Source organism: Hyperolius riggenbachi, chromosome 3 (assembly GCF_040937935.1).
Source record: "Hyperolius riggenbachi isolate aHypRig1 chromosome 3, aHypRig1.pri, whole genome shotgun sequence".
NCBI classification, from domain to species: Eukaryota; Metazoa; Chordata; class Amphibia; order Anura; family Hyperoliidae; genus Hyperolius; species Hyperolius riggenbachi.
This window is the reverse complement of record NC_090648.1, coordinates 24713005-24731504: the sequence shown is the minus strand read 5'-3', so window position 1 is coordinate 24731504 and position 18500 is coordinate 24713005.

The window sequence follows — 18500 nt, the reverse complement described above, 5'->3', positions numbered from 1 at the left end:
AAGAAGATATAGAAGAAGAAGAAGAAGATATAGAAGATAAAGAAGAAGAAGAAGAAGAAGTATATACAGTACTGAACAAAATTCTGGACACAACTTCTCTTTTCACCTTTTTTTTTTTTTAAAGGAACATCCCCACATAATCACTTGCTGTTGTCACTTGGAAAAAAATATGTTTCTTGCATCATTAACCCTCAAAACAAGTGTTGGGAAGCTATTTAAGGCCAATTCGAATAGTCAGCTCGAATAGTTAGCTCGAATACCGACTCAAATAGTGAGCTCGAAGTCCGAGGTCGAATCGAATAGTAAAAATTATTCGACTCGAATATTCGACTGACCTCGAATAATTTACTATTCGAATTCGACCAAACTCGAATTTTAAAAAGGGGTATTTGAGCATCACTAGTGGATAATTCTGGCTGCCGCATTCATGATGGACTGCAGTGGGGCTGTTCGGGTCATAGGGAGACCAGACAGAAGTGCATTACAGTAGTCAAGGTGGGAAATTATGAGGGCATGGATGAGGAGTTTGGTGGTGGCAAAGGTCAGGAAAGGGCGAATCTTACAGATGTTACGAAGGTGGAAGTTGCAGGACTTTGTGAGGTTTTGGATGTGGGGAGTGAAGGAGAGTGCGGAGTCCAGGGTGACACCCAGACAGCGGGCTTGAGAGGTAGGGCGAATGGTAGTGTGGTTAACAGTGACATGCACATCACATGCATTATGTAAGTTAAATATGAATAAAGTGTTTATACCAGTCATGCAGTAGCTTCTTGCATATTTATGCCGTTTATCTATATATGCTGCTGGGAATTCTAGTTAATCTTTTACATTTTCTTTTAACAATAGAAAAAGTTCATCCGACACTGCCACTTAATGCCAGGGTCGGGTCTCTTATGAAGCAAGGTGAAACATTTGCATCAGGCGGCAGAGATTACAAGAGCAGCATGTTTGTACTGTGTTTACACTTACAGCATGCAGTCAGAGTAGGAGGAGAAGTGAGAGGAGAGCGAGTGAGGTGATGAGGTCATCATTGGGGAAAAGCAGCTTGTTGTGCTGTGTGAGGAGTCTGACAGTGAGTGAGGAGGGGGGAGGCAGGAGAGCAGCACTGGGGAAAAGCAGCTTGTTGTGCTGTGTGAGGAGTCTGACAGTGAGTGAGGAGGGGGGAGGCAGGAGAGCAGCACTGGGGAAAAGCAGCTTGTTGTGCTGTGTGAGGAGTCTGACAGTGAGTGAGGAGGGGGGAGGCAGGAGAGCAGCATTGGGGAAAAGCAGCTTGTTGTGCTGTGTGAGGAGTTTGACAGGGAGTGAGGAGGGGGAGGCAGGAGAGCAACAGTGTTTCATTTGACTTGCACAGCAGAAGAAAGGAGGTGGCACTGGCTGGGGGAATGGAGGTAGGCGGACTGGCTGGGGGTGAGCAGTTTGTTTGTCACAGACTCGCAGCCAGCCTGCATGTCATTGTGTTCAACTGCAGCATGTCATGTCTCTGGTTGTTGCATATGCTCCCTTTCTGACTGAAAACATTAAATGAAGCAGAAATATTATATAGCATAATAGAAGTATGTAACAAAACTCCCACCACAGCTAACGTATAGCGTGCCGTACAAATTGTCTTTTGTCTGCTGTTGTGCGATCGCTCAAAATCTGGAAGGGGTGTGGCATCCTCACAAGTTTGCCTCAGGCAGCAAAAAGTCTAGAACCGACCTTGCGCAATACAAGCCATTTCGTTTAATTGCATCGTCTCTTCATACTGCAGTGAGCAGATATGGTCTGTTCGGGATGCTCGTTCAGATTCCGCAGAATTGAAATTCCTACATTTCCGATTAGAAATCAGAATTCTGCGAATGTCCAGTTTACCGCAACTTGGTCATTTTTACCCAATCACAGAACTTGGAAGTATTGGACCCATCAGCGGTGGTGCTCATCCGGTTTCCGGATATCCGATCTACCCAGATAATCTGAACTTTTTCCACTATCCGAACTTTGAATAGCAATTCGGATATTTTAAAAATCCGAATAGCACTATCTGAGCAAACTCGGATTTCCCATCTGAAATCCGAAATCTGGGCGCATAGTTAGTTCACATATCCGAGCAGAAGCCAAAATCACCTTCAACAGCAAAAATCCATTCCGAAGGCATCCAGGCCGAGAGAGAGAGAGTGAGAGAGAGAGAGAGAGAGAGAGAGAGAGAGAGAGAGAGAGAAAGAGCGGGAGAGAGAGTGTCATGATCGCTGCTGCAGCAGGTGCTGCTGGCAGTAGTAGTGCTGAAGCTCAGGCAGTTCTGATCTCTTTCCATGCAAGCTGCATAGCTTTGTCTGCCTTTCCCTGCTGTCAGCTTGTGACTGATTATCATTCACCTGTGTGGGAATCTGCATGTCTGCTCCCATTGGATGACCTCAGTATAAAGATCTGCTTCCTGCAAGACTCCTCGGGTTATCATAGCTTCAGTTTAAGCCTGTCTTGCTGTTGCTTCAGCCCCAGATCGTGTTTCTTGTTCTAAAGATACTTTGCTGGTCTTGCATCATATATTGGTCGATTGCCAATATATATGCATACCAGCACGTTTATTATTTTCCTTGTATTCGTGTTACATTGATACATCAGTGTCGCTGATGTATACGTACACGAACTGTTTATATCCTGTGTTCAGTTAGTCAGCTTTCCAGCACGTTTTGGTAGTTTGCACGTATCGTGATCACCCGTGCTGAGTTAGTTATCCTGTTCCTGGTTCTGTTTGTGGATTGCGTTCATCTCTGCGAAGAGATAACGAATCCTTCTGAATCCTGTTCTGTTACCGTTTGTGGATTGCGTTCATCTCTGCGAAGTCCTGTTCCCTGTATTGCTCCAGTCCTAGTCAGTGTTCCTGCTTATGTCATATATCGGTTCATTGCTGATATATACATATGTTAGTCAGACGTTACAAATAGTTTCATTTATAGCTGTAATTGTAATACGCTAGGAAAACATACTTATTGTATTTTTGTCTGTGTTACGTTCATCTATCTTGATCCTGCTATTTCCTGACTATCCTGTCCTGTCTTTGTGAGGCATGCCATCGCTGCAAACGCATTGGCTGCCTCATTCCAGTCTGTCTTGTTGTGGACGCTTGCTGTCACTAAGTAGAGGCTAGTTAAGCAAGCGTTCATTCTGTCTACCTGTCCTGATCTCCTCAGTTCTGGTTTATGCGCTCAGCGCTACTTTGCGCTGAGACGTTATAGCGAAAGTATTGTTTGTGGCTGTCGGATCTGCACCGGCTCTGTGCGCCACAATCTCCTATTGGAGTCAGTCCTCCCCTCCACTATACTAGGGATAGCCTGTTTCCTTGTGCTAGTGTGTGTACCTCCTTCACGTCAGCTCATGCGTTGCATGCTGACTGTGGAGAATACACCACCAAGCCTAACAGAGAGAGAGAGAGACCTCTGACAGGGATTTTGACCATTTGAAGAGACTTTTGGAAGCATTTTAAGCCATTTTCAGGTCACTTATGGTTTTCTATCCGGATATCCAAATCCGGCTGGATATTGGGTTCGGATATCCAAGTTTTTTTTTGTCATACTTTTTTTTTAACTGATTTTCAGTAAAACAATATAACAAGATGCTTTATGCTAGGAGCAAAAAGAGAAAAAAAATCCATATAAAAGTATAGAGCAAGAATAGTTGGTAGGATTGCAACGTGGATGATAATGTATAGAAAATTCTAAAATTTAGCAATATGCGACATTAGTACCTTATATTATAGTAAAGGGAAAATACAATCGTAGTTAAGCAGTTAGATAAGAGCATAGTAATGGCTAGATAATACAACTTATTTATCCCGCTATTGTTGGATTTAGATCTTGCTACAGATATTTGGTTTTCATCTATGGGAATTAAGTAGCTCAGAGTTCTTATATGATTGAAGTCTGAGAAAACTTGTGGATTCTTATGAGAGAGGTATAACTATAACTAAATAGAGGAGAAAGGGGATAGTGGTTAATCCGGAGAAGTATTAGGTAGGAAAGAGAAAGGTGGTTATATTAGAGAAATTGAAGGTTGGCCATAACTACAGTCATTGTACATCATATAATAGACAATAGGGAGTTGTTCAAGCCAGGGCCTCATGCTGAGTGGTCATAGAAGTGTCTTGTTGGGGTCACGATGTCCATCTCTAGGTCAACTTGCAACATATAGAGGAAGATGTAAAGTTATGGAGGTTGGTAGATGGGGGAGGAGTAGGGCCATGAGTCCCAAATTTTATGGAAGATGTTTTTTGTATCCTTTAAGGAGGCTGTTAATTCTTCCATGGACCTGGTCCAGTTAACTTTAAGAATGACTTCAGAGATATCTGGGGGGGGCTATGTTTTTCCATGAGGAAGCAATGGTTAGTCTGGTTGCCGTTAGTATATGGTTGATCAGGCAGTTTGTATATCTGTTTACCTTTGTGAGAGGTTTGCCCAGAATTGTATATATGGGGTCAAGTGGTATTGTGACGCCCGTATTTGAGGTAATGATTTCTTGAACCTTGGACCATAGAGGGGTCAACAAGGGACATGACCAGAATATATGTTCTAGTGAACCCACATCACTACAACCCCTCCAACATAAATCTGAAGTGCCGGGGTATATTTTAGACAGTATTTCTGGGGTAAGATACCAGCGAAACAAGATTTTGTAAATATTTTCTCTAATTTGTATACAAAGTGAGGAATGTTTGGCGTTGTCCCAAATTTTTCCCCAATCTTCTATTGTTATAGGTGTGGGCATTAAAGATGACCATTTTGACATGTATGGGTGGTCTGGGATCCAGGTTCCCGATTTAGTCATTTAGGCCCGGTTCACATTAGCGGTGGCCGTCCGGAATCGCCGTGCCGGAGCCGGACCGCTTGCAGAACAGACGGAACGGACGCACGGCAATAGCAATGAAAGCCTATGCGTCCGTTCACATGCGTCCGTTCTGCCGGACCGGAGCCGGACCGGATCCGGACCGGATCCGGACTCCGGCGTCCGTTCCAACATGCGCTATTTTTTGGTCCGGCTCCTCCGGCAGCCGTATCCGGGGCGGAGCCGGACTGCACCATCCGGCCAATGGAAACCAATGAGAACCGGAGAGCGCACAACACACTGGCTACAAAAACCGGACGTTCTACCCCACTTCCTATGCATTTTGGATGGGGACCACATGGGCCCAGCGTTCAGGTGGGGCAGCAGCGATTTCATGCTGGAGCTCTAGGCAGCAACATGTCTGATATAAGTCTGATAACGAGGAGGCGAACAACAGAGAATTCCCAGGTATACGAGTAAAAAATGCCTGGATCCATGGTCCCAACTGCAGTCTCTGTATCCACGGATGGTCTCCACACGTCCACCTGTCTCCAACAATGACCCCAGACCCTTCTGCTGACCTCCCAGACCCCAGGTAATAACAGGTTGTTATCTCCTTAAGAAACCGGATCCGGACCGCAACCGTGTTCACACCGCACGGAAACCGGATGCAAACGGACCGGATCCGGACCGGATCCGGATAGGAACCGTACGGATCAGGTCCGGTCCGGATACGGTGCGGTCCGGACATCCGGTGCGGTTTTGACAAAACCGCAAGTGTGAACGGGGCCTAAGATTATATATATTTGCGAGATCAAGCCCTTTTGATGTCCACTGCGGTTACATATTCTCTCAAAAGGGGAGAAAAAGGGAGTAGTTAAGGGTTTGTGGACAACTGAGTTTATGAAGTGGATAATTTGATTATATTCCATGATCCGCTGGGTATTAAAGTTAATTTTGTCTTCAAGCTGCGGTCTAGTGTACACTTTCCCTGAGAGGGGGTGGTTCCAATTGCTAAGATTAAAGTAGCCTAATGTGAACCATGTGTTCATGAAGGACTTGGATAGGCCTGGTGTGAAATTGGGATTACCCAGTATTGGTAATAAGGGTGAGGGAGAGGACTTCAACCCAGCCATCGGGGCGGCAATTCGCCAGATGTGTAAAGTAAATTTGATAGTGGGGAGTGGTTGCTGCTGTTGGATTTTTGGCATGGTGTGAGACCAGAGCAAAGAAGCTAGGGAGATGGGTAGCATGCTGGTTGCTTCAATAAGGCCCCACTTTGTATACACTCTGAGGTTGGACCATTCTGAGAGCTGGTTTATACGGGAATTGAGTACCTTACAGTCCTCCTCTGATAGCTTGGGAAGATTGAGTTGCTCCAAAAAGGAGGATACTTTTTCAGAGTATTGTGAATTATCTGAGGGGTCAGGTAGCTTGTACAGCTGTTTACGGGCTAGTATGGTGTGTGGTTTATTGCCTCTCTCGAAGAACAGCTGCCTATTCCATTTCAGACTCTTCTCAAGTTGTGAGGACTGCAGGGAACGGATGTCAAGTTTGAGTTGTTGAATGGTAGAGAAATGGTCTTGTGTCGGGTGGTTTATAGGCTTTCATTGCCCTTGCGAGTGAAGTATTTAATTCGTTCAGTTTTTTTGAGGTGTCAAGTTTTTTCCGGGAGCCCCTTGCTATAAAAAAAGCCCCTAATAAAGGCTTTATGTGATTCCCATACTAAACCAAATGAGGTTACTGAGTCAGTGTTTATCCTGAAGAATGTTTGTAGTTCCTCTAGGCAGTCAGAGATAAGTGTATTGTCTTTTAATAGGGATTCGTTTAGCCTCCAGTGTAGAGGTTTATGTGGGTTAGATAACTAGTCAAGATCTATAGTAACCGCTTGGTGGTCAGACCAGGCTGAGGGGGTTATTACTGAGTCAGTCAGGATAGGAAGGAGATGGGCTTTTGCGAAAAAATAATCTATGCGTGAGTGCGACGCGTGTGGGGGGAGAAGAAAGTGAAGTCTCTAACGGTTGGGTTGGCTATCCTCCAAAGGTCAAGCAGACTATGCTTTCGAAGTAGTACTCAAAATTTACGGGAATTACGGTCGTGTAGAGCGGATGTGGAAGAGGTAGTAGTTTTACTTCTATCTTTGGTAGAGGAGAAGGCTAGGTTGAAATCCCCTCCCACAATAAGGGTACCCTCAGTATTTTTTTGAAGTTTAGTAAGAAAGGCAGATAAAAAATCGATTTGTTGTGTATTTGGGACATAGACATTCGCTAAGGTAATTGGTTTACCTGCGAGTGAGCCTATAAGTATCAGAAATTGCCCTTTAACATCGCTAATCGTTTTGTCTATCTTTAAGGGTAGATCTTTTTTACATAGTATTGCAACTCCTGCACGTTTTTTAGGACCAGAAGCTAGGTATGCTGTGGAGTAATATCTATTATGGAGACGTATGGAGTCCTTAGGAGTTAAATGCGTCTCCTGGAGGAAGGCTAGATCTATATCGGGTCTCCGTAAGTCTCTCATAAGGGACATTCTCTTTTGAGGCGCATTAAGGCCCTTGACATTTAATGTATATAGCTTAACCATAGTCTAGGATATACTCTTTAACGCTAACCAATATGGCAACCTTCTGACATATAGGGAAAGTGTAGTCGAGAAATAGAAGAGAGAAGAGAAAGATATAGGAACAAATATACAAACTAAGTGCACAATACCATGTTAACTGGATGATATCATACGAACAGTGGCCACTGTGCGATTTGTGGCAGCAAGTAAGGACAACTAAAAGTAGTTGTGAGGGGTGAAAGTACCGGAGGGTGCGTGGTCCTCTAGAGGGCCACGCAGTCTCACAGGATACCCTCTGGAGGTACATGAGGGAGTTCAGGGGAAGCCCCCTAGAGTCCAACGTCCATTCCTGGGTCAGGTGCGGTAGTACGAGAACAGAGTTACTTCCATTTTGGCAGTTTCTGTGAAATGGTTACAGAAATAGTCGATCTAAACTATGATCGTTTTAGCATTCAGGCAAATGAGGCCTCCTCAGGGGCAGTGAGAGTCAAGTTGGGGGGGGGGGGGCAGCCCGCTATTGGTAGTCATTCAGCTCGGAAGAGCTTCCATCTCGTCGGAATTATCGGGGTAGGTAAGACTGCGGCTCGGAGTTTTAGACCATTCAGAGACGTGGCGTATCTTACGTGGTGGGGATCTAGCGGAGGGGGAAGAGGGGTGTTGTACAGATAGTGTTTGGGGTAGACGGAGGCCCATCTGCTTCAGGAAAAGGGGAGCGTCATCTAGATCGGATAGTGTAAAATGAGCACCATGTCTGGTGACCATAAGGCGGAAAGGAAATCCCCATTTATACGGTATCTTAGCATCAGATAAGAGTTGCGTGACTGGCTTAAATGCCCTTCTTTTAGATAGCGTAATTAAGGACAGATCGTTGTAGATAGATTAATCGTCCCCTTTGAATGACACTTTAGGGGTGTTACGCAGAGCACGCATTATAGCATCTTTTGCCTCATAATAGTGTAGCTTAATTATGACATCTTTAGGGCGTCTTGCGGTCATTTGTCTCTCCCCCAGAGATCTGTGGGCACGGTCCATTCGTCAAAACTCATCTGGCTGGTCTGGAACTATTGATTTGAATAGTTCAGTAAGGTGTGGTAACAGTAGATCCGGCGTAACTGACATAGACATGCCCTTGATCCTGATATTCTGCCTCCTATCCCTGTTTTCACTGTCCTCCTGCGCAGCTCTAATAGCTTTTAAGTCATTTTGTATAATGCGTTGCTCATCTTCTATGTCATGCTGTTTAATAGCTAGGTTATCCATTTTCTCCTCCAAGGTGTTAGTGCGCTCCCCAATTGATGTAATTTCCCCTTTAAGGTCCTTGAGCGCGGAAAGGATAACTTGCTGGAGGGAGTCATGGAGGGAACGGTAGTGCTTATCTAGTGTTACCTCTAGCATTGCGGCTGTCAGCGGTGGATCCTCTGTAGCTTGGGAAGCTGAGCCTGGCTGTGATTGCTGCGATAGGGCTTGTGAAGCATGGCTGGAGGACTCGGCGTGGTCGGCGCCATCTTGGATCTGCGGCTGACGGACATAACGGTCCATGGAGCCCGCTTGTGTGGAGGCTTTGGGGCCCGTTTTGGCTGCCATCTGCTCGGGTGGGTGTTTACCTGCTGTTCTCTGCCAGCGCCGCGCTTCAGTAGCGGAGGGAGAGCTTATGGCGGCGGAAACAGTGTGGGACCCGGACGGAGCTCTCTTTCTAAGCGGCCATCCTGGATCTGCCGCGCATGCGCCTTCCTCGGATATCCAAGTTTACTCGCATAACAAAAAGTTTGGATTCGGATATCCGATGCTCGGATACCCCTTTTCAAAATCCTAATTGATCCGGATCCAGATACCCAGATATCCGGGAACGTATCAATTCGGATTTTGAAAAGGGGTATCCGACCACCCCTGCCCATCAGAGAATATTCTGCAAAAATAGGATTACCACGGTAATTGTAGACCAACCACAATACAACACTTTTTTTTTATTTCTGATTTTACGATTTCCAAATTCTTTTTGTCATTTTTTTTGCATTGCCTGATGCAAAAAAACAAAAAAAAAAAACAAATACAAATATTGTACTCCTCAGAAATTGTAAAATTGGGAAAATGGAAATTGGAAATTGGCATTGGCAGAAATAGGAATTTCTGCAGAATCATGAATGCCTATTTTTAAAGATCCCTAATGGATGCCGCTGCCATATGCCGCCCCACAGCCATTTTGCAGTGTACTGGGTATATCACTTTCACATTCCAGTGGCGTAGCGGTTAGCGCTCTCGCCTGGCAGCGCTGGGTCCCTGGTTCAAATCCCAGCCAGGTCAACAGCTCCAGGAACTCTGGTGTCCTCCCACATCCCAAAAACATACAGATAGGTTAATAGGTTATGGGCAGCACGGTGGCGTAGTGGTTAGCTCTCTCGCCTTGCAGCGCTGGGTCCCTGGTTCGAATCCCAGCCAGGGCACTATCTGCAAAGAGTTTGTATGTTCTCTCCGTGTCTGAGTGGGTTTCCTCCGGGCACTCCAGTTTCCTCTCACATTCCAAAAACATACGGATACGTTAATTGGCTCCCCCTAAAATTGGCCCTAGACTACAGTACTTACACTACATAATATAGACATATGGCAATGGTAGGGATTAGATTGTGAGCTCCTTTAAAGGACAGTTAGTGACAAGATATATATATATATACTGTACAGCGCTACAGTACATATGAAGAGTTGCATGTATAGTAACCCTTAATTTTAAACCGTGTGCCCTTAGTAGGGTGGAAAAATGATTTGCTTTTAGCTATATGGCTGCAGAGATAATAACACAGGCATGCATATGTCCCTACTCTACTGGTGGAATTAGAAGAAGCCAAAGATGCCTGGGGATGAAAGACCTTATCACAAGCAGTGGGTGCCCTCTTGAAAGAGAGCATCGGGGGATATTGTAACTCTGGCACTCGTGGGAAAGCCCCCTACAAAAAGTGCCAGTGTTTCTTGATGGCCTCTCTAATCTGTTGACTACAAGTAGAATGAGTGGAGATAAAAGGCAAGCGGGGTGATAAACGTGAGTCCCTGGATCTTCAGTTTCTCATTTTCAGAGCATTGTCAGGATAACCCCTATCACAAAACTTTTGTTTAAACACTTCCTGTTAATCAACCAAAACATTTGGGTCCGACGCTATCCTTTGGATCCTCGTCATCTGACCACCAGGAATAGCGGCCTTTACTGAGGGAGATGGAAACTTTGATAGTGAAGTAAAGAGTTCAGTGGGCTTAGTATAAAGAGGAATCTCAAATCTACCAGAATGATAAACTATCATGGTATCGAAAAAGGTCGCTTCAGTGGTATTAACCTCCCTGGCGGTAAGCCCGACCTACGTTCGGGCTAGCCGCCGGAGAGGATCACATGGCCCCCCAGAGGATTTTTTAAAATAAAATTTGATTAATATGCACTTTGCTAGCTGACCCTGCCCCCCAAGTTCCTCTGCTCTCCCCCGCGATTACCACCGTTATACATACCCCCCAGGGATCCCGCAATTGCGCAGCCTCACAATCAGTTCCAGGCTTCGTTATGGGGAGGATCGAGTCTGTGCATTATGTCATGACATCGATAACATCAGACGGCATGTCCGATTGTCACCATAGTGACGACTGAAGCTAAATGGTGAAGCTGCGGCCCTCGTGGGATCGCGGACGGGTAAATATTGCCGGCGGCAATCGGGGGGATCAGAGCAGTGCTGGGGGACTTGGGGGCCATAGTTAGCTAGCAAAGTGCTAGCTTAAGCATCTAAATCAAATTTTATTTTAAAAAATCCTCCCGCGGACGCAGAATCTGAAACTGGGTACCGCTGGGGAGGTTTATGTGGCTAGTATGTTTAATGGCCGGGCACTTAGCAGAGAGGGAAGAAATAAGCTTGATGAGGGTCTAATATGACAAGAAAATAGACAAAAAATGTTGTCAATATTCCTCCACCAACACTTAGTGTGGAGGTGGAAAAGGGCATGGGTGTACACAAAGCTTTCCTCGTTCTGACCCATGAAGAGTCCCACATAGAATGGGGCCACGTTCGACGGCATCGCCGTCCCTTGGATATAAAAGGAATCCTGAAAATGAATTACACCGCAAAAAAACATTCAAAAAAATCTAACACAAATCATCTTCGCTCAATAGACAAATCTGAATGTAACATCAGGAACCAATGGACTGCCTCCCCACCCCCATCACGTGTGATGGAGGATTAGAGACTCTCAATATCCAGAGAGACTAACAAAGTCCCCTCCTCAACAGGATCCAAGGCATGCAATTTATCAAGAAACATGCCAGTGTCCCTAATGTAAGAACTCAGTGACGTAACAATAGTTTGAAGCAATCGATCAACAAACTGTGCCAAAGGCACAACAGGACCTGTGACGGCCACAATAGGTCTTCCTGGTGGCCGACACGGGTCCCTATGGATTTTAGGTAAAGTGTAAAAAACACATTGTACACCTGACATCTACCCATCTCCTTCCACCATCTTCTTTAAAATTGAATACAAAAAGTTTTGTTAAGCAGGGTGACCAGATGTCTACCATTGGGTAACTGAAGATGAATTTGATTTTCTAGCTGAGTCTTTTAACTGTAAAAATTAATTTAAAGTTGTGGACAAATGTATGCTCAAAATGAAATTGAAGCTTTAACTGTATTAGTTGCATATCTATTCTTTAATTTTATGTTTTCACATAGAGGGCTTGAATATCTGGAAAGAAAAAGAAGGCAACAGGTGAGCAATGAGTATTTGCTTTGTATCTTTTTTAGTGTCACATTTGAATTTGTGTACTCCATTTTGGCTCTTCTTCAAAGACTAAGAATTCTTACTTGAAGATTTGGACATTAGCCCACACACAAAATAAAATGTGTGAGATCAACCAGACTGAAATCACACAGTTTCAATTGCTCGGGTTTCAAGGTCCGTACGGTTTGAAATGTTTATTATTTGTTGGGTGTCTTTTTTCCTACATTGTGATACTTGTTGGCAACTTTCTGACTGTCACATTGGTGACCATAGATGACCATCTTAAGATTCCCATGTATTTTTTTCTTAAACACTTGGCTATAGCTGATTTCCTTGTGACCACATCTATAATGCCTATGATACTGCAAAGCATATTAATAGAGGAAAGAACACTTTCACGTGCTGCTTGCTTTACCCAGCTTTACATCTTTCTTATTCTTTGGCCTTTAACAAATTTCATCATTCTTACCATGGCCTATGATCGGTTTTTGGCCATCTGTATACCACTGCGCTATGCTTCTCTTATGACCCCTCAAGTTTGCCTCCAGATAGTTATTGGATCATGGTTCTTAAGTGTCCTGCTTATGACAAGTGAAATGATTGTAGTGTGTCAGTTTAGCTATTGTGGTTTTAAAAATACAACTTACATAGACCATTTTTACTGTGAGTTTGGAGAAATCTTGCAGCTGGCTACCTCGGAGAAATCTAGTTTTTTAGTATATGACCTTTTAGTTAATATATTTCTGATGCCTTCTGAAGTTTCTTTCATAGCCATAATTTACATCTGCATTTGTGTTACCATCCTGAAGATACCTTCTGCTACTGGACGAAAAAAGGCCTTCTCCACATGCAGCTCCCACCTGGCCACCGTCTGCACATCTTACGGGTCCCTGATCACTGTTTTCTTTGTACCATCAAACTACAGAACTGCCAACATAAATAAATACCTATCTTTGTTGTGCATTTTGGTGACACCCATGATGAATCCCATCATTTACAGCCTGAGGAGCAAGGAGATCAGGAGAGCATTTCTTAAATTACTCACTAGTATTGTAATACGTTTCTAAGCAAACTGCATTGAAGCCTCTTTTCTAAAATGTATTTATTTATTGAATTTATAAAGCGCCAACATATTACGCAGTGCTGGACATTAGTTAAGGTTACAGACAATACTTAGGGTGACATACAGCAATAAGACAATGCAGGAATACAAGAAAAACCAGATCACACAGCACAGTATGAGTACAAGGTAATGCTTAGTCAGTCAGTAGATGGGAGCAATGGGATTAGGCAAGTTGAGTTCACTCAAATGCATAGCATGGGTGCACACTAATGGAGGTGCGTGATCAGGTAGGACACAAAAGGAGGAGGACCCTGCCCGAAGGCTTACAATCTAGATGGAGAGGTAGGGACATGAAAGGTAGGGGACCAGAGTTCCGCTGCGGGTTTAGAGCACTAGTGAGAGGTGGTAGGCCAGAGTGAAGGGTGAGTTTTGAAGGCCTTCTTGAAGGTGTTGAAGGAGGGGGCTTACCCAATGGGTGAAGGTAGGAAACTCCATAGTTTTGGACTAGCTCTTGAGAAGTCCTGGAGGCGTGCATGGGACTGGGTGATGCGGGGGGTGGTCAGGCAAAGTTCATTGGAGGAGCGGAGTGAGCGGCTAGGTGTGTACCTCTGAGTAAGATCGGAAATGTAGGTTGGACAGGTTTTGTGGACGGATTTGTAGGTCAGACACAGTATCTTAAATCTGATTTTGGATGGATAGGAAGCCAGTGCAGGAATTTACAGAGGGGAGCCGCTCTGGTGGAGCAATGGGAGGAGTGCATAATTCTGGCTGCCGCATTCATGATGGACTGCAGCGGGGCAATTCGGGTCATAGGGAAACCAGACGGAAGGGCATTACAGTAGTCAAGGTGGGAAATTATGAGGGCATGAATGAGGAGTTTGGTGGTGGCAGAGGAAAGGAAAGGGCAGATCTTGCAGATGTTATGGAGGTGAAAATTGCAGGACTTTGTGAGGTTTTGGATGTGAGGAGTGAAGGAGAGTGTGAAGTCCAGGGTGATACTCAGACAGCGGGCTTGAGAGGTAGGGCGAATGGTAGTGTGGTTAACTGTGACATGCACATCTCGAAGGTTCAGGGATATACCACCCAAAGAAAGCCTAATTGGTGGTGAAAAAACCAAGGTATAAATCATTTTGTTGTGATAAGATGTGATAAAGTTATTGGGGTATGAAAGAGAGAAGCGTTGAAATGTGAAAATTCCTCTCATCCATAAGGTGAAAACAACCCGCGGGCTGAAGTGGTTAAATTCAACAGGCTTACGTTTAGTAAATGGTATTAGTTGTCTCAGTCTTGAACAATTAAGTCAAATTAAGATAATAACAAGGAGTAAGGCGAGTTCGAAAATGTAACAATAAGATAAAAAAAGGAAAGCTTTATTGGCACCAATAGGAGAGAAACAATTGACCACTGCTGAGAATAGACAATGTCCAAAGTCCACAAAAATGCAATTAAAAATCAGCGCAGATCTTAATGGTCAGTAGGGTGTAGTACACAGTCTATAAAACGTCACCGGAGTGGTATTGAAGACTCATATATTACTGTTGCCACCATCACCCAAAGAAGTATGCTTACCAGCTAAAAACAAGCCACATTGTAAGGTTGTGTATTTTGCTTTCATTGATGGAAGAAGTGGACCACAGTCTACCAGGGATCCACATGTCTACCACTCCCTCAATCCGAGCAGGTATAGTATCAAGGGTATCCGGGTGGAAAAAAAACAAGCGAACAACAATAAGTGTAAACCGCTTGTTTAAAAACCGAACATGTAAACCATAGAAGGATACAAAGACTTACATACGGGGCCAAAGACTTGGGAACAGCCAATAGGGCAGTAAAAAGGTGCAGCCTGTCTTCTTCTCAACCGGTTATTGCGTCATCAGGGGATTCTCATGAGTCTCATGACTGACTAGAGTCTCATACCAGGGGCAAACCCCCTTCCGGTCTCGGTGCAAGGGTGGGGGGGAGGGTTCCAGACACCCGGAACACCCCCTTCCATGCGCTAATGCTTACCTCACTAAGATGCTCATTTGTATTTTGTAGAATTAAAATCTCTGCATTTCCGATCAGATTTCTGTGGAAATACAACATTAATGCAAAATTGGTAATTTTAGCCCAATCCCAGAACTCAGAAACATTGGACCAATCAGAGAATGTAGAGTCAATGCGGACATATTTTGCCAATCAGAGAATGCAAGAAAGGACCCAAAAACGACTCAGAGGAAATCAGAAATGGAAATCTGAAAATGGAAATCTGCGGAATCGGTAATCAGCATCCGCAGAGATCGGCATTTCCAACCCTCCTTATACCTGGCTGGAGTGTAACATTGTGATCAATTCTAGTGTATTAAAAGAGGGTATATGTAATGTACATGTTAACAGCTGTGTGGTCAATCAGCAATAAAAAAAATCTGCCAGGGTTTAACTGCGGTATGCCAGTGATTCCAGTATAAAAACATACATTGTAATATCTAATATAATCAGTAATTAATTTCATAGACAAAATTAACATAGAAACCATCTATACATCATAGTATGTTGTCAGGTTCATGACACCACCTGACGTACATTTCACAGCTTGAGAGCAGCCTCTTCTTCAGCGGCAAAAATGCAAGTCATTGTTCCCATTAATATACAGTTCGGGCAAAGAATCAATCAAATAGGTATTTCATACAAGTCCACACACAGCAGGCAGACTGCTACATCACTCAAAGGATATATTCATAAATGAGGCACTATAAATGAGGACAGTGAATGAGTAGATAGTAAATCCGGCCTGCTGATGCTACAGCAGTATAACAGGCATGACTATCCAGGGAAACCCAGAGAATGAAGTAATGAAGGCCACCAGGGTCGCCTTTAGGCATAGGAGTACAGACCATCGCCTGGATTGCCATTGGTCCCGGGGGTGCCATGTTGATGGATTAAGCCCCGCCCCCTGAGTTAAGCCTCACCCTTTGATTAAGCCCTGCCTCATGGGTGTTATATTACTTGTTTCTGCTGCATCTGCTTAGCGTAAGTTGCAGGCAGCTGCCACTGTGTCCTTCTGTGCTTGGACATCCTTTTTCCCCCTTTGTAACTCCTTATGTCCTTTTTGTGAATCCTTCTGTCTCCTTGTGCCTCCTTCAGTCCCTTGTGCCATGTCTGACCCCCTGTTTGTCCTCCTGTCTCCCTTTATGCCTTCTGTCCCCTTGTACCTCTTGCTGCCCCTCTGTGTACCTCCTTCTGTCCTCCTGTTCCTCCTTCTGTCCACCTTTGTGTCTCATTCTGTCTCCCATTGTGCCTTATTTTGTCCCCAATTGTGCCTCATTCTGTGCCCCTGTGTGCCTCCTTCTGTCCCCTTGTGCCTCCTACTGTCCTCCTTTGTGACTTCTTCTGACCCTTGTGCCTCCTTCTGTATCCCTGTGCCTACCTATGTCCCCCTGTATGCCTTCTTCATTCCCCCTGGGCCTCCTTCTGTCCCCCTTTGTGCCTCATGAAAGTGGTGCCCTGCCTATTTGTATTTTTCGGTTAAACGCTGCCCACATTACATGTATTTTCTGGTGAAATGCTGCCCGCATTGTGTATCATCTGGTGAAATGCTGCCGCAATAAGTGTAATTTCTCGGGAAACGCTGCCGCATTATGATTATTTTCTGGTGAAACACTGCCACATTACAATTGTTTTCTGGTGAAACACTGCCACATTACAATTATTTTCTGTTGAAACGCTGCCGCATTACGGTTATTTTCTGGTGAAATGCTGCTGCAATATGATTATTTTCTGGTGAAATGCTGCCACATTATGGTTATTTTCATGGGGGGGCACCATGGGGGTGAAAGCACCACAGGTTTTCTCGCCTGGAGTGACAAAATGGCTAGAGGCGCCCCTGAAGGCCACGGCTGAATGCTGACAGACGTGCTAAAAGAGCCTATTCATGGCTTTCTATGGAGATCTGAGGAAATTGAACCATAGAAAGAGCCCACACTGAGGTCAGACAGTACTGAGCATTGAAAGAACAACTGAAGTGAGAGTCTTGCAGAAACAATAATGAATACCGCTGATAGGGAAAGATAGGTTAGTATGTTATCAATTCCTCCCTAGCCCCGTTGGGGTTTGAGTAACCTAATAATGAGGATTGTAAGAATAAAGGCTAACAGGTTCTTGACTCAAAAGAAGGATAAAAGATTTATTTAATAACCCGTCATTTTCACTTGAGAAATGTTCACCTCCCATTCATTAGCCTATAACATTATCACTACTTATCACAATGAACTGATCTATATCTTGTTTTTTCCGCCACCAATTAGGCTTTCTTTGGGGGTACATTTTGCTAAGAGCCACTCTACTGTAAATGTATTTTAACAGGAAGAATAAGAAAAAAACGGAAACAAATCATTATTTCTCAGTTTTCAGCCATTATAGTTTTAAAATAATACATGCCTCCATAATTAAAACTCACGTATTGTATTTACCCATATGTCCCGGTTATTACACCGTTAAAATTATGTCCCTATCACAATGTATGGCGACAATATTTTATTTGGAAATAAAGGTGCATTTTTTCCATTTTGCATCTATCACTATTTACAAGTTTAAAATAAAAAAAAAAATATAGAAGTATTTCATCTTTACATTGATATTTAAAAAGTTTAGACCCTTATGTAAATATTTACATGTTGGTTTTTTTTTATTGTAATGTTTTTTTTTTTTATATTAAACATTTTATTTAGTAGTTTTGGGAGGGTGGGAATGTAACATGTGATTTATAATGTAAATGTGTGTTTGAATTTTATTTTTTTTACTTTTAGTTGTAGTTTTACTTTTTGGCCACAAGATGGTGGCCATGAGTTTGTTTACATGACGTCACTTTAAGCGTAACAATCGCTTAGAGCGACGTATGGGGTACGTTACAGCCAGAAAAAGCGAAGCTTCCGAGAGAAGCTGTCGCTTTTTCTGCGGGGGAGAGGAATCAGTGATCGGGCACCATAGCCCGATACACTGATTGCTTGGCTAACGAACCGCGGGCTGGGAGCGCGCGTGCACGTGCGCGATCGGCCACGGGAGCGTGCGGTAGCCCGCATGGTTCCTGGACGTAGATTCTACGTCCAGGAACCAAAATAGGTTAAGGATATCAAAAATGACATACGTACAAATAAATGGCAGTCACATTCAAAAATTCTGCCAAGGTAAAAACACTGCGGAGCCGAGGGACAAGTGCAAAAAAGGCAAGCCTAACTAACCTGCTGTGCAGCATGTAAAAGCTAAGCCGGCACACACCTCTCACACACACTCGTGTGGCCACCTACATACACTCTCTTGGGGCATAGTAGCTGTAACAGCTTAACAGATAGTTCCTGGATATATGC